This window comes from Ictidomys tridecemlineatus, chromosome 2 (genome assembly GCF_052094955.1).
Source record: "Ictidomys tridecemlineatus isolate mIctTri1 chromosome 2, mIctTri1.hap1, whole genome shotgun sequence".
Taxonomy (NCBI): domain Eukaryota; kingdom Metazoa; phylum Chordata; class Mammalia; order Rodentia; family Sciuridae; genus Ictidomys; species Ictidomys tridecemlineatus.
The window spans coordinates 155,822,177-155,843,996 of NC_135478.1; the positions used below are offsets into that span (position 1 = coordinate 155,822,177).

General features: G+C 35.3%; 1 protein-coding gene and 1 non-coding gene across 26 annotated transcripts in view; one reads left to right on the forward strand and one right to left on the reverse strand.

Annotated features, from left to right (window-relative positions):
• Positions 1–21,820, reverse strand: part of Hdac9 (histone deacetylase 9) — an 860,512-nt gene that overhangs the window by 758,293 nt on the left and 80,399 nt on the right. The gene's annotated exons all lie outside the window — the stretch shown is intronic.
• On the forward strand, positions 2,352–2,474 carry LOC120892131 (U6atac minor spliceosomal RNA). Its single transcript, XR_005736787.1, has one exon. It is a non-coding gene; the product is annotated as a U6atac minor spliceosomal RNA (small nuclear RNA).

Here is a 21,820-nt window from a genome sequence, read left to right on the forward strand (position 1 = left end):
AAGTAATATTTAACCAAATATCTGGGCAACTTGTGGCCCAGTCAAGTTGACACTACAAATTAACCATTATGGTTTTACTTTTTAAAAGTTGGCCACCTTTTTGCCCTGCTCATCACCATCTTCTCAATAATAACTTTAGAAGTTATTAATTCTTCTTTAGAATCATTTCACTGAATCTCCTTCTTTAGAATTTATAACTTCTAAAGTTCTTATAATCTCCTACTTGTTTTCAGGAAATGGATGTGAACCAGCCCTGTCCTCACACTGTCTACATCACTGGTTCAGGCATTACCACATAATCCATGGCACATTTATTTTCAGAAATGTTGTTCTTACCGTATAATTCCTCCATTGTTCTTGAACCCACAATGGCCTTACTCTGAAAAACTCTAATTCGTTTTCTTATATATTATTCTACATAATCCAGCCCCAATTTGTGAACTGACCTTTCTCTTCTCTCACTCTCTTAATTCACAACTTCCATTATAACAGGCCATTGGTTTAAATATCTTCTTCACACATCTGCACCTATCAACGCACACTCAAAGCACACCCCTTCTCTGAACAACACTATATGCTCTTTTTTCTACCCCAGTTTTAAACACCTGCCAACGTTTATCTCGAGATTTAAATCCTTTATGAAATTTTCTTAATAATTCAAATCATTCAGGTCTTTTAATTTTTTAATTCATACAACTGTATGAACTAAACAAAACTGTTACCCTACACTAGTCTGCCTTGTTCCTAACTTATTTATTTCTATTGTGTATCCCTCTTTCCCTGCTCTCCGAGTTATCCCACAGCCTCCAAATATACACCTTTTATTTATGTTGGGCTAAAAATCTCTGAATCTGTGATGTGCCAGCACCGTGCAGGTATGATCCTCAAGGAATTTATGTTATAATGGATAAATATGCAAACAATTATGGAGCAATGCACCGCATGCTATAATATAGGTAGATTCAAAGCTCTAAGAAAATATAAAGAATGTAACAAAGAAAAATCTACATTTTACTAGTAGAATAAGGAGTCAAGGGATAAACTTAATAGGAAAAAGGAAGTAAAAGATATTTCAAGTATTGAAATAACCAGTGCAAAAAAATAGAGAAAAGAGAATAGATAATATGTGTGTTTAAGGTATGATGAAACATTTACATATAATAGCAAAATTGTTGAGTATAAAAAAAGTTACAAAACGACTGAAAAACAAGAGATTAAATTCAGCAGAGGAATCATGGAGTAGCAGGTATAGAACCCCAGAGGCAAAACTGTCTGTAACACTGAGACTGCCAAATCCACAATGTGAGAGGCATGGCTAGAGTATGCAGCTAAGCTGCTTCTAACCAAGGAAGCTGGAAGTCCCTAACACAGAGGTGAGATTTTGCTTATCCCTCTTTGCCCATGATCATAAAGAACAAAGGACTTTTAGAACTCATTTGGTGACAAATCTAAACTCATTAGGCAACAAAACTGGCCTAAGCAAATATAAAGTTATTTATTATTTCAATTTATCTCATTTAGTATTAATATCTTTGAATTTCACTGCAGAAATATGAACCTTTTTTATTATGGGGAGTCATTTCAGATCCCACTGAAGGTGACAGGAAATACAGGGTAAAGGATCTTTTTCAAAACCTAGTATATTTCAAAAATCATAGTACCTTTTTAAAATCTGATAAAGTCTCAATTCCAATACACAACTTCCCCTTAGGGTTTTAGATAAGACTCTCTGAAACTCGGATTTTGAACTCCCACAAAATCAGTCAGATACACAGAGTTATGTTGTCCAAACTGTTTTCAGAGCCTACAGAAGGTCCATTTGGAATTGTTTTGCTGCATGGGGGATAAGTCCTCAGTGCCACATATTTTCTATTATTGTTCACTTTTATGAACTGTGGCAAAGTTTATTTTATTTAAGTAATATAATTTAAAAACAAAATAAACTGCCAATCGTGAACTCTTAAGTCAACCTTCCCACCCCCTCATAATGCCAGGAACATCACAAAAAAAAAAAGGAAAAGCAACATTCTCTTTGCCTCCTATAACCTTAATAGATAGTTTCCTGGAATTGTCTATTCAAATAGAAAATTAATTTCCATGCACAGCTGGAAATACCACAGTGGCAAGCAAGAAAAACATCAAACACCAGTAGCTTAAATAAAAAGTGGAGGAACTATAAAGAGTCCACAAAACAGAACCTTGTTCAGTTAAGATGGTTATAAGAGAACAGCTGTTCAACTGTTAATTTAATGTATGAAAACTTCTTTTTAAGTGAAGTATCTATAATTTCGTCAGTTTTAGAGCCAGATAACTGATTAAGGAATTATATCATTCAAGAAGTACTTCTATAATTGTTATAAATGGAGGAGAATTAGCATTCCCCTGGATAGAGATTGAAGAGGCCCTGAGATCTACACACACATACACAGTTAAGGCTTTGCTGCCCATTTTGTGACATCTGTTTATTTCAGGTTGGGATAATGGAAAACTCTTGGAGATGGAGAGTGGCCATGGTTACACAATAATGTGAATGTACTCAACAACACTAAAGTATACACTCAAGGTTACAATGGTAAAATCAACCACAATTTACAAAAGTCTTATAAGTCAAAATAGGACAGCAGAAAAGAAAAATGAGCAGAGAACACAAATTCAAAATTGGAGGGAGAAAATACCATAAAGATACGGGAAAAAAAGTTCAAAATCACTCGTAATCAAGAATACAAGTAAAACTGTCTACAAAATATTACATTTAATCTTTCCAAGTAGTAAAGATAAAAATGATTGACAAATTTTTTTCAAAAGCAGCTTCTCTAAACCCACTGACACAGCAAACTCTTTATACATCTCCCTCCTTGGACTTGGACCTAATAGGCATCCCTCTTTGCACTGACAGCTATCAAGAAGAGGCTCTTGGTGCCATCTGGGGACTGTTTTCTGCTTCTATTACTGCCTCAGACAGTGAGTCATGCGCTAACTCTCAGCTAATAAGCAAGCAAAAAGTAGAATGATATCCTTTGCATTGAACACTTTAAAAACTAAAAGAAGAGTCAGAAAACAGACTGCCACCTTCAGGAACTGCCACACACAAAAACAAAAACAAACAAAAAAAAAAGTGCTATCAATGTGCAAATGACAAAGCTCCACATGGCATCCAGACAGTGGCTCTCCCAGTCCTGCTGCCTTGATTTTGAGGTTGTTAGGGGAAAAAAAAAAAAAAATCATCAGTTCACAGTACAGAACTGACACTGAGCAAACAGCTACAGGGGAAAAGTTCAATAAAAATCAATATGTTATGAAAGCAAAGAATGAATTCTACGGGTGAATTCTACGGGTGATCTTTGCAGGACTTCATAATGAATAAAAGGTCAAGTGCAAGATACCAAGAACATTTCCAGATGTTAGGGTTTGGATTCGGAATGCTGCACAAAGGTTCACTCATTGAAGGCTTGGACCCCAGTGCAGAAACGTTCAGAGGTGGAGCTCTATGGAAGTGATCTTGATTGTGAAGGCTCCGATCTCAACAGTGGATTAATTCATTGATGGATTCATAATTTGATGACATTATTAGGAGTACTAGAAACTTTAGAAGATGAGCCTAGTTGGGAAAAGTAGGTTATTAGAGGCATCCATAGAAGGCTATGTCCCCAGCCCCTTTCTCCTTCTGCTTCCTAGCTTCCCCGAGGTAAGCAGCTTTCCTCCACCATGCCCTTCCGCCATGTTTCTGCCTTGCCCACAGGCCTAAAAGCAATGGAGCCAGCTGACCACGGACTGAAACTAGGAGGCAAAATAAACCTTTCCTCTTCTAAGCCTATTTTGTTAGAGATAAAAACCTAACACATTGGACAAAGCACAAAAGAGTTCCAAAGAGTTATACTGTGTTATGAATCATGGAGCTACATTTCTTTTATCTTTGATGAACAAAACACCTCATTCTTCAATAAATCTCCTGGCAAATACTGCAAACAAATAGAGGGATCAATGTAGTTATAGGAATAATTCAGTCCTCAAAAAAGGAGGAAGTAAGTAGCTGGTAAAACACCTGGCACAAAGTAGAAGTTCAATAAATATTTGTTGAAGTGAACTGAAACAAACGGTAGAAGCTGGTAAAGATTATCTGTATCTATTGATGAAATTTGCTGATTATATTGTCCCAAATTTCCATTTGTTTTTACCTCTGTAAAATAACTGACCTCTTCTATAGAAAGAGCTATAAATATGGTGTTGCTTTCCAATGGCAGTACAGTTATCAAACACCTGCCCAACATGGTGTTCAGAGACTTGGTGATAATTTATCTCCCCCCATAATCAGCATCTTTCATCTAGTTCTTGGTCACAAAAATGCAAGAATGCTAAAGCATGGTGCAGGGAGGGGGAATACTGTAGAATATTAATAGCTGATCAAAGAGATTCTAAAAAGAGAGAGCCTGATGCCAGATAAGCCACCTCAAAGAGAAACACTAAATTGCCAGCCTTCTTCAGTTTCCTCACTTGTAAATTAGGAAATGGACCCAGTCAGTGGCTTCCAGCTTTTTTAACTACAATTCACACCAGTAAATATGTTTCATAATAAAAACAGTTTACACACCACACATAGAGACATACTTATCTATATAAAATTCAAACATCAGCTTCATAAATTAATACTTAATCTTTAAATGTCAGTGCACTTTGGTATACTGTATTGTAGTCTATTCCGTTCTGTTGTTTAATTGGAACCTACTAAATTGATTTCATAACCCATTAATAGTACATGACATGCAGTTTGGAAAACCAGATGATTTCTTTCCAGTTCATTAAAAAAAAACATAATTTTACTTAAAAGCAATCTAAAAATATCCACCACTCCCAAATACTACTTCCTCAATGACCTTTCCAAAGCTGATTCCTCAGTAAAATGACACAACCCTACATATTTGCCTTCCCTTCCTCTTCACAGTAAATACCCATAATGCTTTCTTTTCAAAGGCTTTAAAAGTGATTTTTCCCAGGGTGTGTGCTACTGCTAAACTTGACAATGGAAGTGTGCACAAGGGATTTTGCAATAAAAAGTTAAACATTTACCCAAAGAACTCCATTTACCCATAGCAAAGTGCACTTGAATCTTTATAAACCATCAGGCATTAGCCAAGCAAAAGTCAGAATGATATTATACAGCAGCAACAAATGACATAAATCTGAATTTTAATTAAGTGAAAGACATTTTAAACAAGTTTATTCTCCCTTCCAAGAATTTGTTCCCTGAAATAAAAAATATTCTAACTTTCTAAAATAGCATCTATGGTCACTGTTGCAGATTTGCTTAATCTGCCACCTTCCACGGAAGCACCGTCCGCCTCATCTCCTCAGATTTGCAGGAAATCTCTGGTACAAAATGAGCTGTTTTGGGAGTCAAGCAATACTTTCCAATCACAACTCAGGTGTATTTTTTCAATTATGTATCTGGGGAAAGGCCTTGTTTACCTCTTCTCATCACAGATTTAAAACCAGTTAAACCTTCGTCTCCTCAAAGGCAATGCAACCTTGACATGGAATCCTCATGGTGAATGTTGTGCTTGTCAATATTTCAAAATATTTTACTCTAAAACTTCTCTTGGTTTCTAAGCCTTAGAGGGTAAAGAAGAAATAAGTCCTACGTGTATTTTATGGCATTTGGATATTTTAATCTTTGTAGTTTATAAAATAAAATTTAGAGCCTGAAAGTTTTAAATGTTAAAAAGTTTGAATGCATAAATATTGAAGAAATACAAATATCAAGAAGTTAGGACCATTGTAATCCTGTAATCAAAGCATTCTGTGTATCTGACAAACTTGGCAAGACACATTTTTATTTTTAATTTTTGAACTACTAATTCTGGAGGAAAAGCAAACACCATTAACTTCCTCTTCAGTCACTAGCTGTCTGTGCCATGTGTTTTTATCGCTTCCTGCCACAAGGAAATAACGTTTGAAACAAAGAATGATATTCAAAGGGAGTTCTATGGGTTAGTCCAAAATCATTTTTTCAGGAACTCAGAAGCAATGTAAACATCTTTAAATGATAGTGCAGGGTAACAAAACACTTCAGAAGACCTTCACATTTTTGTTTTATTACATGATTTCATCTAATGCTTATGAGGTCTTCAAAGATTACTTGAGGAATGAATTAAACTTGGCCAAGTTAAGTAATTTTTCTCGACCTACATGGCTAATAAATAACAGAGCCAGAATTTAAGTCCTGCTCTATTTCATACCCAACCTCATGGTAAAAACTATCTCATGCCATTTTGCCTACAAGCCTTCTGATCAAACTAGAGGTTTTTATTTTAATCAATTTGTTTAAGTTGCCAAAGGGCTGTTTCGTTTGGGTGGTATTGGAATTGAGTCCAAGGCCTTGTGTATGGCATGGTAGGCAAACAATCTACCACTGAGCTGTACTCCCGTCCCTAGTTGCCACCAGTTTCTGTGTATGGGTAGTGGGGACAGTGATAAAAGGAGACTGTACTAATAAGATCATAAAGACTAATTATTCTGTATCTTTAGTTCAACAGTTATTTATTGAAGCCAGCAGATACACTAAAGACTACAGAACCTAAACAAAGATGCAAAATTATAGTCCTTGTGCTAAGGTATTATTGACAAGTTTAATACAAGAACTCAACAAGTAAAGAAAGAAGCACAATTAGTTGGATACCTATAATTCTAAAAAGGTTACTACTTAATTGCACTGGAGAACTATTTATTGGTAGTGCAAGAGAACAAGAGAAGTAAACTTTTTTTTAATGATTTCTGAATTTTATTTATTTGCTTTTAATGATTTATTTTATCCCCTTCTCCCACTTCTTTTTCTGTTTGTTCTAATTAGTTATACATGACAGTAGAATGCATTTATGTACTTTGATATGTCATACATAGATGGGATATAATTTCTCATTTTTCTGAGTATACATGTTATAGAACCATATTGGTCAGGCAGTCACATAAGTAAACTTTGACAGTGGATGAAATCCAAGAGATAGATAATATTCTCCACATTTTTTAAATGTAAAAAATGATAATTTTCCCAAAATCTGATAAGAGGAAAAGACTGGATTGAAGTAGTCTGAGTCTAGTTAGCTTCAAAGCCCATCCTCTTTCCACCAGAATAGGAGAGCTATAACAGGTTCAACCACAGCCTGTCTCACTATCTCCCCTTCGGCATGTGTGGTGCACGCAGCACACACAAATCCTCTTTGTGTAAGAGGCTACTGAGGCCTGCATGCTGCTGACACAATGCAGCAGATCAGGGAACTATATAAAAGCACATATCCTAGACCAATGATCATATTTGGAAAAAGAACATTCTACCCAGTGAGACCTTGGAACCACTGGTCAGACATAGGAGGACTCCAGTAGTCAGGAAAAAAAAAAAGTTTCACAATATTGAGTTACTTGATTCAATATTTAAAATATTAAATATATGTGAAAATAACAAGTATTTTATTGAAGCAAATCAATCTAGAGTGATGAGGCAGATCTCATTTATCTTTCTTCAGCTTTGAAGGAGTCAGTATTACTGAGGGAATATCAAGGCTAAAGTAAACTTTTAAGAGTGTATATCTGTTGCAATATACACAGGAGGCATTTAATAAATACACTGTGGATGGACGGATGGATGGGTGGAAATAGAAAAAAAGAAAGAATGAATTAACATGCCACTTGGCCACATTCAGAATGTACTTTAAAACTCCATTTTTCTTTGGAGCTCTAAAAAATTATTTTCTCACTTTCCAGTTAAACATCTATCTATACATAACTTTTAAGCATAATTAGTATAAAAGCCAAATAACATTTTAGAAACAAAACAATTATATGCTACCATTTTTAATTAGAATTTTTTAAACTTTCAGTTAAGAAAAAAATATACTTAAAAGGAATTTTGGGAAAATAGAAACTCTTAAGAAAAACATCTATGAACATGTTGTATGGTAGTATGAGTGACTTTAAAAACTAATTTTACTTGTTAATAGTGCAAATTGTGCTGTATTAAAAAAAAGAGAAAAGCAGTGATATATATTTCAATGTACATTTTAATGACAATGTAGAAAAGTTTTACCATTCCATCTTACTATCTGGCTAGTGTTTTCCTCTTGTTGTATATGGTCATTAATGTATTTTATCTTGCAATTTTGCTGATCCTTTTATAAACCAGTTTATGTAAGTTTCAGGGAAGGCAAACCATCCATTCACACATAGATTCATACACATTTATACATATGCCCAAAATTATGTACACACATAGGCATATTTAATTATATATAACTCTACACATGTATATACTTTCATAAATATTTGTTGACAGGTTTAACTCCTTCAAGTGTCTTGCTATGTGCTCAACAAAAATACCTCATGCTCACACAAGTATGAGAAAACCATCTCTTTGGAAGATTCACTTGAATTAATGTCTCCTGGGAGGTTTAGGCACTTGATTTGTACCCCAGTGATGTGTGAAAAAGAGCAGACAAGAGGGCTCAGGTATGATTGTCATCACCTCAGGTGGCATTGGCTAATAGTTTCTCAACACACAGTAGGAGCTAAAGAACCAGGATGGTCCTGGCTCTGCACCTGCACCATGAGCCTTTCAGAAGACTGCCAGGCTCTACAAAGCTCTGGTGATTCTGGCTCAGTAGGTTCAAGAGAGGCCTAGGAATGTGGCTACAAAAAGCCCCCTAGAATTCTTATCAGACAAGCCTGGAAAGGTTTGAATTTGTGTACAGGAAGCAGCATATTGAGGAAGAAAATTCAAATGTGGTTTGCCCTATTCCCTGGACACTAGAAATGCATGGTGAGTGTTTTAGTCAGCTTGTTTACTGCTGTGAACAGAAGACCTGGTAAGAACAATTAGAGGAGGAAAAGTTTATTTGGGGGCTCACAGTTACAGAGTTCTCAGTCCATACTGGCCAACTCCATTCCTCAGAGCCTAAAATGAGGCAGAACATCATGATGGAAGAATGTGATGGAAGAATGCAGCTGAGAGCTTGGCACTAGGGAGCAAAGAGGGAAAGACTCCACTTGCCAAGGACCCACCTCCTCCAACCATATCTCACCTGCCTACAGTTACCACCCAATTAATCTCTATCAGGGGATTAATGCACTGATTAGGTTAAGGCTCTCCTAACCCAATCATTTCACCTCTAAATTTTCTTGCATTGTCTCCTACATGAAATTTTGGGGGACACTTTATATATAAACAATAATAGTGAGTATTGACAATTATGATAGATCCTGGAAAGTCATGCAGACTTGGGGAAGTGGACATAATTAGATTTATGTTTTAGTAAGATTTGTCAAGCTGAATGGAGGAGACTGTAAAAGTAGAAAAACTGAACAGGGTGTTACTACAATGGTAGGAACAAGACGTCATGAGTACTAAAGGCTAGCAACAAAACTGGAAGAAAAAGTTGATCAAGCCTCAACCAAACAATACCAAGGGGAAGAAAATATGAGTTTCAAATGGTGCTATTGTTTCAAGCACAGATGGCTAAGAAAATATCTGTGATGCTCACAGAAAGAACATCAAGGAAGATTAGATTAAGTGAAGTATTAGTTAATGAATGGTTAAAAGAAAAACATTTGCTAAAAGAGGCAATTGGGACTTAATCCCAGATCTACCAAAACTTTGCCAGGAGAGGCTGGATATGTCTCTTAACTCTCAGAACCTTGGTATCCTCAATCCTGAGTAATGCTAGCAAAATATGTAGCACAGGATCATTGTAAAGATCAAAGAAGATTATAAGTCACACTTGACACATATTGTGTGCTTAAGAGATCATTTTGTTTCTTACTTTCACTGATTGTGTGTGTGTGTGTGTGTGTGTGTGTGTGTGTGCATGTGAATGTGTGAGTGCTGGTGATCAAACCCAGAACCTCAAGTGTGCCAGGCAAGAGCTCTACCACTGAGCTGCCTTTTTTCACTGATTTTTATTTCCAGTGACTCAACATGCCACTGTTGAATGAATGAATTATTATTTTACTGATATAATATTATATTACATATTATATTACTTTCTATCTAAAACTAAGATGATGGGATTTGACCATTAGGTAGTAAGTAATTGATGCTCTTGGAGACTGCTTAAATGCCTAGGAGTTTTAAACATTGAAGTAAAAGTCAGTAAGTGTTTGCAGGGAAACTTTCTAATTTAAGTAGAATTCAGGAGTAAAATTTAGTTGTGTTTTTTTGTTCTGCATGTTAAAGAGATAAAGTCCATCACCTAGAAAATCTTCTTTATTAGCAATTTCCAGAAATTCTTACACTGATAGTATTTACACTATATTGTCTTGTACAGATCTTTGGCCCCTTCAGGTATTTCCATTATAAACATGAGAAAATGGAGATTCAGAAAAGTTGAGTGACTTTTAGGATATAAATGGCAGAGCCAAGAATATAATTAAGGTCTTTTTGACCACAAGTTTGCTGGGCTTTCCACTACCGCCTCCCACTAAACCAATTCATTTTCATCTAGATGAACTCTTTTCCATCTTGCTCCCAGCCCAGATTTTCCCTAAGACACTGAAGTGAGCAGAAGGTCAATCTTGAGGGGTTCAGAAAGTTTTGAGAGTAATGCTCTTTCCTCAAAACCCAACCAGTACCAGAGAGCAGTTGTCCTTCACCAAGTCAGCGCCGGGAGCTGACTACTGCCAGCAGTTCACCTGTTTCTCATTAGCTTCAACAACAACAACAAATCTGTATTCAATTGGGAAGTACTGAGACTACCATTTTGGAGAGCTTCCCTCTAAAAAGGAACAAGCTTTAATTTCTAGTTTTAGTCAAAAAGAAAGAATTGCCTTCATAATGGATCACTTTTAGGTTGCTACCAGTGGCCCTGGTATTGGACTGCTGAGATTCACATTGTGGCCCAATCCTTAAGTAGAAATGCTAACCTAAGACAAGTCTATGAGACTTGGTTTCTCATCTTTAAAAGAGAATTTTAGAGTTTTTACTATGATTAAATGAGATATCCCATATAAGGCACTTAGTACATACACTTGAAACCTGAAATACAATGAACACTCAACATTTGGTAACTACTGTTCAGCAATGTGTAATGTCCCAATTTCACAGAGAAAGCAACCCTAGCCCACAATGGCCAAGGTATGCTGCAAAATATCATTTGTTAGGGTAACTGTGCTTTCCTTATGGAGAAAAAAAAATGCCCAAGATAATCATTGAATTTTTCATTGACTTCAAGTGCCACATTCATTATACTGATTTTCAATTATTCATTTGTAAATTAATGTACAGCTCCAATTCACAAAATGGAATAATTTAGAGCTGAAAATCTATGGCCACAGTGGAGATGCAATAATCCTGAAAATAAAATAAGTGAGTTTATAAACTCAAAAAAAAGGCTTTTTAAAAAATGTAAATTTGTTCTCTCACATATCATTATAACAATTAATATCTAAGTAAGATTAATTTGCTTCCTTTCAAAATAGAAGTGACTTTCCATAACTAATTAAACAATATTTCCTCTTTTAGAAAGAATATGTCATTTCCTAAATGGGAACAATTCTTATTTATTTACTTTGTGCTGCTCCTCTGTGCTTTTGTCATGCTTCCTTTAACAGGGGTTCTCAGCATTGGGTGTACTCTATGATCACCTTGGAGATTCAAGGGATGCCCATGCCTATACTTCATATAGCTCAAACTACATTGGCCTCATTGAGATGATTGATGGATCTGGTTCAGATTTTACTTTCTTTTTTTTTCCAGTTCTCCAGGTGATTTGAATACATATTCCAAATTGAAAATCACTAGCTTCTCCAAAATCTTTCCAATAACAAATGATATCTTTTGCCTTGTTGATTGCTATCTATAAATAAAGTTGTTTTACTCTAGTCATAAAATCATTGGCTGTGAAAGCCAGTTTTGACCTTTCTAGCACAGGACTTTGATTTCCCTGGATTCTAATCAAACACTTTCATTAGATTCCCATTCATTAATATTCCTAATAAAGTCAGATAGGATGAAATATGTAGGAAGACCACACTGTACACAGAAACTCGATTGGAGTACTAATGAAAATAGAACAGGCAAGATGCAGAGGAAAGTAGGCACTGCAGTATTTTTTTAAGAATTTAGGCATGATATTACTTTTGTAATAGCTAAAATTACAAATCTCAATGAGAAAAAAAGTTAATTCTGAGAAAAGCACCACAAGAAGCACAGCATTATAACATTAAAATATTTACACAATCATATAGCTACTCTGAAGTCCTTTTTTATTCACTACCCTGAAAAATTGCAAATGAATATGCTAGATTGTGACTGTGGAACAATGAGGGTTAAGAGAACAAGACAAGCACACAAAACTTATCTGGTTATAATGACAGATAACAACAAAGAATATAATTTTTATATTTTGAAGGCAATATTTTTATTTCCCTGGGTTATTGAATAGTGCCTCTTTATGCATACTCATTATGAGAATGGTAAAATAAAATAAGTTTCAAGGCACTCTCAGAGGACGTGGTGAAGAAAGCCACTTGACAGCCAGGATACCTCACAATTTATGTTATTTGTCAATAATATTTCAGTTCACAGACTGTTTCAAGTGACAAAAATAGAGGACTATTCTGCCAGTTTTCTTATACGAGCATAACCTCCCCATGAGCAACCTCTTCTGCTGGGGAAAGATGAAATAAGGTAGAAAAAAAGAATCCAAGAAAAGCCCCAAGGATTTTAAACTAATAAGGTTCACAAAAACAAGAACAGAGGTTGAGAAAATTGTTGACATCTGTCTCCTTCAAGTCATTGTAATTATTAAGTAGGTAGAATCGTAAGCACAGGCAGAAAAATTCAGGATTGAGAGATCAGTTTGTGTGCTCATTTAAATATTTAAGAATCTTTTTTTCAATGCCTCATACGTTCATTGACTGGCAGCCATAAAGAGGGATGACCCTCCAGCACATTTTAGTTAGGCTTGGTCTTTATCCTGCTTCTCTTTCTTGCAGCTATTAATTGATAAGGGGATGCTTGCTGATTTGATGCTACCCACATTTTCATCTGCAGTCTGTCTTCAGATGGTTCTTAAACTCCTATCTTTGGGTACAACTTCTTTCCTTCTATTTTCTTCTTAGTCTAGCCCCCAGACAACTAGCACACTGTGGCTAACGGTACAAACTCTAGAATTAGGCACCTGGATCTAAGTGCTGAATGTTCCACTCAATTTACTGTGAGACTCTGACAGAGCAAGATAATTCGACTCTCAAGGTCTCGATTTCCCCATCTGTAAAATGAGGACAAGAATAGTATCTACCTGAGGGTTATGTATTGAGTTCAATGACCTAAAGAAAATGCAGTGGAAAAGCTCCTGGCTTGTGAATAGAATTAAGTGAACACTATCTTTTCTGTCAATATCACTCCTCCATGCTGATTCTACCATCATTTCTGAACTTCTTATTCACCTTTGTTACTTCCCACTGTCTTTCCAGCTTCTAATCAGTTGTTGTATCCCGGCTAGTCTGCTTTTGAAACACTTTAAATTAAACCTTCCTCTCCATTTCTGTTTCTCTCACTGTAGCCTGTTCCCAATGCTTATGGAACCAAGAATACAAATGGAAGCCCAGCTATCTTCTTTCTAAATTTTTAAAAAGTATAAAGCAAACTATCAGCCGTTAAATAAAATATGTTCTACCCTCCTACCTTTAAAAATATACCTTCCTAATGACCAAGAAAGTCAAGTTTAAATTTAGAACTCTAAAACTCCACAGGGCTATATGCCAGAAAGTCACAGTAAAAGGAAAATTGGTGCCTAGATTCTGGCCCTAGAACCATACTGCCAGCCATGACCCACCTCCTTCCCCAACTCAGAACCTCTGAATTTTCTTCCAATTGCCCTCTCCTAAATGATGCCTGTGCAAATCTTACATGTCCGTCAAGGACATTTCAAACATTTCCTTCTGCAAATTTTCCTTGAGCCAGGTATGATCTCATTCTACTTCAAGTATCCAAATTACTTTATTTCTATATATCTTAATGGAACGTATGGCATTCCACCTCGAATATTTATCAGTACCTTTGTATTTGTTTTCCTGTTCTACTAGATCAGTGGTTCTCCATGCTTGATGCTACCAGCATGTTAAGAATCTCCTGATGAGCTTTATAATATGTATCCCCACCCAGAACCACATACAGGTGGGATTGGGGGTCTGATATATGAGTTTTTAAAGCTCTGATATTGATGCAAATATGCAGCCATCATTAATAAGAATTGTATACAATTCAAAACTCCCTGGGGAAGTGAGGTGTAGAATTTACATTTGTATTCAATACTTTGAGTTCAGTTTATATTGATATGTGCTTTCTTCCCCTCCCTTTGTAAAATACTCTCTGGTCTACAGGCCACACATCACTCCTACAGACACAGAAATTATTTATGAGCACTGAGGCATAATGATAGTTTTTTCTATAGAACCATATAAAAGGAGACTTACCGAGAACTAATGCAACAGTATGGATTAGGTTGTCTACGTTATTATTCTGTATGGTAATCTTACTGATAACATAGTAAATTTATTAAAGGCATGGACAGTAGATTATTCCCAATACCTAGCATAGTATCTGGCACAAAGAGCAGATGAAATCAAAGTTTGATGAGTACATGAATGACTAGAAAATATGTGAACAGAAATTATAAGCTAGCATGACTTCAGAAATTATTTTAGGCATTTGGTAGCTGAAAATGACCACATCTTAGTCCTAGAAGCTGTGAATATTGATTGCTTCATATAGGAAAAAAATACTTCATAGATATAATTAAAGATATTGATATGGAAAGATTATCCTGAATTATCCAGCTGGGCCCAAGATACAATCACACCTATCCTTATAAGAGGAAGGCAGAAGGGACATTTGACATAAAGACATGAGCAAAAGGCAATGTGGCCAGAGAGGCAAAGACCAAAGCAGCACAGCCATAAACAGGAATGCCAGCAGCCACCAGAAGCCACAAGAGAAAAGGGGTGTGCTCTCCCCAGAGCCTCTGAAGGGGACATGACCCTGCTAACGCCTTGATTTCAACCCAGTGAAACTGGTTTTGAACTGCTAGCTCCCAATCTGTGAGAGAATAAATCTGTATTGTTTTAAACCATCAAATTTGTGGTAAATCATTACAGGAAACTAATACAAGACAGAAAAATGATACCCAGAGAGGTAAAATAACTTGTCCAGAGCCCCAAAATCAATTATGGCAGAGCAAGTTTTTAATAGGGACTCCTTGGATCCTCTGGTACTCTTACTCTTTCCATCTTGCTATGTTGCCTACCACATATTATGGAGCCCACAGAGACCTATAACTCTTGAATCTAAATCTGGGTACAAGATATATAACCTTACAAGATCAAAACTATGAAAAATAGTAAAATGATAAATCCCAATTGTATCAGTGACATATCTGATATATCAAAAAATCATTTGACAAAAAATGACAAATGAAGTGTGTAGTACAAAGATGCTCAGAGAAAATATTTTATTACTCTATAGGCATCAATGTATATCAGCAAATGTCCACAGGATAAGTGTGTGGGGCAGGGGATGGAACTCATAAGAAATGCTGGTATGTCAAAACTATACTAACACACCAAAAAGGTGAAGCAAGGCAACTAAGTCATTTACTATTAGGGGTGGGCTAAAGTAGAAAGCTGACATATAATAAAAAAGAAGCATGGCATAATTCTATTTGCTCAAAAGTGAGCAAATAGATTTATTTGCCATTTCTCCTTGAGAAGGAATCAAAACTGAACATCTGATTAGACTGGGAAGTGATGGCTTTAGGCATCAGTCTTATCAGTGGAGAAACATTTACAGACACCAGATTCTCCAGTGACATTCACTGTATCGATATGATCACATATGAAGTTACATATGTTACACATATGTAACTTCATATGTGATCATACTAAATATGTGATCATATGTGATCATACTAAATCAATGCTTGATGTGTGGCTCTTTCTTACAATTATACCTTTACATACCACTATAGCAAATTCATGACATATTTTCCAAATGAGGAAACTAGGACAAAGGGAGAGTTAGTGAATGGCACATGAAAGATAGGTGTTTACAGAGCCTGTGCTTAAGTCCTTGCGTTTATACTAATTTGTCTAACTTTGCTTAATAGATAAATAGATAAAGTAACAAAAATATCCCAAGCAAAGAGATATGGGATTCTTTAGACCCAATGAGTATGAATTTTTTTTCCATGGGGTAGAGAGTAGAGAATGGTCAGGAAGTTGACAGCATCAGAAGCAAAAAATGATCAAAACCTCTTTACCCTATATATTGGTTAAGAACATATGACCCCACAGGATGTAAGCATTTCCTTAATGATCCTGCAGTTATAACAAGCAAAATAAACAATCCAGCCTTAACATGTCGCTACTCCCTAAGGACCTTGGCTTCCCCTTGTAGTTTAAGAATTAGTCACTCATTTAGATTGGGACAAGTCCCTACAGATTCAGGGAGTTTGTGATCAACTAATGGGTTGTGGCGTTATTGTCAAAGGATGTTACCCCACAGGAGGCTGGACCATTGCATCATTCAGGGTAAGACAGATTTGTTAGTGTGTGACAAACAAAGTCTACCCAAAGAGGCTCCCCAGAGCTCTGGGTGAACGACACAGATTGCTTGTCTCTTCCTCATCTGTTCTTCCCATTAACCTTAGAAACATGAATTTCTTGGGCAGATGCAAAAATAACCTCATCTAACTAGATTTAATCCAATATAAGGGATCACATCAAATGCCATACTACAACATTGTCAAGCAATAAATAAAGCCCAAAATATATATTTTTCAAAGGAAATGCACAAGAAAGTGTAAGATCCTAACTTGATCTTTATGAAGACTTCAATTATTACATTAAAGTGTTTATAAATTAGTCATTTGAATTAAGAGGAATTAAAAATATAGAGACATTAGAAAGTTATCAATTTTAAGCCATCTTCCCTTTTTTACATATTTTTACTAAAGGTCCTCAGAAATCTAACATATAAAAAAGTTACCATTAACACAGTAAGCAAAAAGTTGCATTAATTTTTAAAAGTTTAAAGAATGCCAGACCTATGGATTCTAAACTAACATAAAATAACTTCCTGCTTACCCACTACTCAAAATCCTTTTACTTTTTCCCCTATTCTTAGCTATGGTGTATATCTGTTGTGAGAGGGTAATGGCTTAGAAGAATTGGAACAGGGAAAAGTCCAGGTTTATAAAAATAGAAGGGTCTGCTTCTATTACTGTGTTAGATAAAACAGCTCCCAACTTGGCAAATTTTCCACACTGAAGAAACTCAATAGAAGCCCACAGGTTTTGCAATCAATGACCACTCTATTGTAACGTTCAAGGCATAGACAAGAAACCTCACAAAGGGGGAAAACATTTCAATGGGTAGTACTAAATGGAGACAAAACAATGAGATTTGTCACTCAGAAGATGTGAATAAAGAACAGAGAGTCAACAAATGAGTAAATAATAGAAAATCAGAGGAAGGGCCATGATTCACAACAGAGAGGAAGTAACTTGGTTTTGCTCAGGTATCTTCAACTTCCTTCTCCAAGCACCATCATCACTATCATCAGCCCCTTCCCAGGGTGTCTTTTCATTCTTCATTTATTTGGCTCCTTTAATGTGCTAGGCAATTTGTTACTCACCTAAGCGAGAAACCATAAATAAAATGGTCAAGTGAGTCCTTTATATTTCCCCAAAAAAAAAGGGAGCTTAAGAAGACATGCTTTGTCCTCTGAAATCTCAGGGTATCTGAGGAAGACAAACCCCAACACTGAGAGATGAACTGATAGAAGTAATAAATGTCGGGGTCACCCAGGAACACCTCACAGAAGAATGGAGTCAGGGCAGGGTCTTGTAGGAACACTTCCACAAGTGAGGAAGGTGCAGGTAGAGATCTGCAGGTAGAAAATCTGGACCTAGGGATGGCACAGAGCTCGGTGTGCTGAACAGAACAGGATCCACTGAGGAGAAAAAGGAAGACAAACTCAAGAGGGCACAGAATCCTCATGTGCCTTAGAAGTAACAGTCACTGACATTTCGTTAGAAAGGAAAAAGGAGACTTCATCCTTATACAAAATACATGTATGAAGATGTGAATTTGGTGTTAACATACCTTATATATAATCAGAGATATGATAAAGTATTGTATAATGGTGTATTAAGAATTGTAATGAAAATAAATAAATAAATAAAAAGAAAGGAAAGTGACAGGATCAGACTTAGGCAAAAGGAGGATTCATCTCATAGTCAAAAACAGAATTCAAAAATACCATAAAACCCAGAGACAGAGCCAGTCCTTTTCTGGTAACTAAGTACTAAGTACTAAGAGTACTCAGCCAATATCCCTTTCTTTTCTCCCTTTGTCCTCATATATTTCATTTTTTAAAATTTAGGAGATGAAACTCAAGTCCTATGTAGAGTTAGGCGACATAAAAGAAAAATAAAGAAAACTAAGAAAGGTAAGAAGGCAGATGGGTAAGCAGATTATCAGTTCTCCCAACAGAAGGGGAAATGAACTCCACTTTGACATACATTATTGAAATTTAGAGATTCAATAGTACACGTTATCTAACATAAGTCTTGGTATGCATTATTTTTCCTCTTTTTACCTTATTTATTTATTTTTTAAATATACAACAACAGTGGAATGCATTACAATCCTTATTACACATATACAGCACAATTTTTCGTAACTCTGTATATAAAGTATACTTTATATATTTTTCCTCTTTCTACAATTGGCCTTCCAAATTTTTATACTAATTTCTAGGTCTTTTCACCAACATACCATGACCCTTTAAAAGTCTTCTTTTCAATTTATTTTTTCACTGTGATTGTAAAACCAAAATGATACATTCAATCCTCCTTTCATTTAAAAATAAAGCATGATAATATAGGCATTAAGCACAAAGATATTGATACATTCAAACATAACAAAAAATTACTCAAAAGAATCTTCATATTTAGAAACTTTCATTCTCTTAAAATAGTTTTGAAAATAACTCTAATTGTATTTCAATGTAACATATAATGAGAGGAGTAGGATTTTTGAAGATCTCAAAATCACCAGATTTATCATTTATTTCAACAGGCTATACACCCTGGATGGATATAACATGACCCAAAATATCCACGTCCATGAACACTTTAGGCAAATACCTAGACTCCCAGTGACAAACCAAACAGGTAACCATAATAATTTGAAATAATTTTTTCATATCATATAGAAATTTAAAAGAAGTATTCAGGATAAAGTTCCAGCTTTTCCTGTAACAACAGCAATCATGAATCTCTAGAAAGTACTGTAAATCTTAAGATCAGATAAACACAGGTGAGGTGAAGTAGCCTTTCCATCAACAGTAGACCTGCAGGTGTTGCCACCTTACATTTCTCCAGAATCAAAAATTCATGGCTAATTTTTCTTAATAATTTGTCATTTCAACATTTGACCTTGATTTCTGAAGAACACATTCTTCAAAGAGCAAAAGACAATGGTGAGTGCCCACATAGGTACCATTATGATTACCTCTAACCGGACTCTCAGACTTAGGAGAAAAGGTTAATTACCCAATTATATCTGAAGAGCAGCCATCTATCTTAAGAGGAAAGAGCCTTATATTACTAAATGCCAGAAACTTGTCATGAGAAAAGATTTCAAATAATTTCATAGGCTCAGAGTTTCCTCATTTCCTATAAATTGATATAAGATTTTAAAAGAAAACCCACTAACAGTTTAGTCATGAGCCTTTACATTTTGGATACCACAGTATCTCCAAATCAACACAAATCAACACATAAGCAATTGATATAAAACGAATTAATCACAATTTGCAAGGACAGGCATGGTAAAAATCAAAACCACAAAAATGCCTCAGTTCTGGAAACTCAGAATGTTGCAAATCTAAATATCAAAGACAAAGAACCAAGAGAACAAAGGAGGGAGGAAAGACAAGTGGAAGAAATGCAAGAAATTAAAAAGAACACAAGTATTTTGCTCATAAAAGAGATCTATGTGCTTACTTAGAACTTACTATCTTACCACTAATTTAACATTGTTCTAAGCTAATAAATCACAACACACACACACACACACACACACAGAGAGAGAGAGAGAGAGAGAGAGAGAGAGAGAGAGAGAGAGAGAGAGATTTGGAATTCAAGAACTAACCTTAAACCCTACAAAAGAAAAAAATTCTATACTTGTCCCACATAATGCTATAAACAAAAGGCTGTCCATGTGTCTTTTGCAGAGATACCAAAATCTTGCTTATTTTAAACTTTTGAAAACACATATCCTAGTATTGTTTTATGATTATGTTTATGAAAATATCAGTGAAAACCAGGCATTTATCAACCATTGTATGTTTGGACTAGATTTTTATCATAATATTTAAAACTATAAAATTATTTAAAAACATGACCCTAATATGCAATAAGCAGCAAATATGTGGCTGGGAATATAAAATTTAAAATATTTCTTTAGCCTATATGCCATTGTAATTTCAAATAAGCCAATATGACTTTTATGTGAATTAAGAACACATAATAATCTATATTAGATATTTTATTCACAGTGTCTGGAATAAGAACTCAAGTTTTTTAATGGCTATTTTAGCCATTAAATAGTTAGCATTATTCATAAAGAAAACTTACTTAGGCAACTTTTCGAAAATGTAGCAAACTGATTTGACCTGTTCTCTTCAAAGAAACCTTTAGTTAACTTTTAAATAATTAGTTTAATCAAGAATATAGTATCTCACACACACATACACAATACAAAATTTTTTAAACTGCCAATAAAATGTCAATCCTGAAACTGAAAAAAAAGAATATAATGTAAAATATTCAATAATAAGCCACACCATATACAAATATGGTATAAAATATTCAAGACACATGTACTGCTAGAGACTGGCCAGTTCTTCACCAAATCCATTTCCACCTCTTCCTGGACTACTGCTGGACTACATTTCCCAGCCTCCTTTGTTTTCAGGTGTGGCCATGTGACAAAATTCTACCCCACAAAATGTGAAGGGAAGTGATATCCCTATGGAAACTTCCCACAGACAACCCATTTCTTCCATTTCCCTTCCAACAGTTCGATGAAAACAGATGCACATTCACTTTGGAATTCATGAATTGAAGAAATAAGAGCCACAAGCTGGAAGCTACACGAGGTCCTGGAAAGCCAGAGAAAAAGAACAGCCCATCACTCAGGATAACCCTTTATTTGAGAGAAAGGACCTTGCTTTCTGTTTGAACTATATTATGGGGTTTGTTTGTAGTGTTATAATAATGGAAACAATGAGAAATCTACAAATTGAATTACCCACAAAAATTAATTTAATTGTGAAAAGCAAATCTGAGAATACATAAAATGTGCAAAATATATACTGAACATTTTGGGAAAAGGTTTGCCCCTTAGGAATTGAAGAATGAATACAAGAATGAATAAAATTAGTTCTATGGTTAATATTTTGAACGTAAATATCAAACAGAGAAGTTCAGTCTTAGAAATAGCAAAAAAAAACCAAATAACTGTGAAGTTAAAAGTAGAAAAGAAAATCCAAAGCAATAGTTAATAAATTTATTTCACAGTGATTCCCATTATTACTATACCCCGTGTTCAAATTCAGTCATAATAAACTTCACAGGCCTAATTTATTATTCTGGAATATTTTTCTTCAGTACTATCTGAAAGAGATAACTGGCCAGAAGCCTGACATGATTTAGTTCTATAAAGCTTCTTGTGTTGCGATTTGACTTGTATTTCACTACAAAACCAAGTG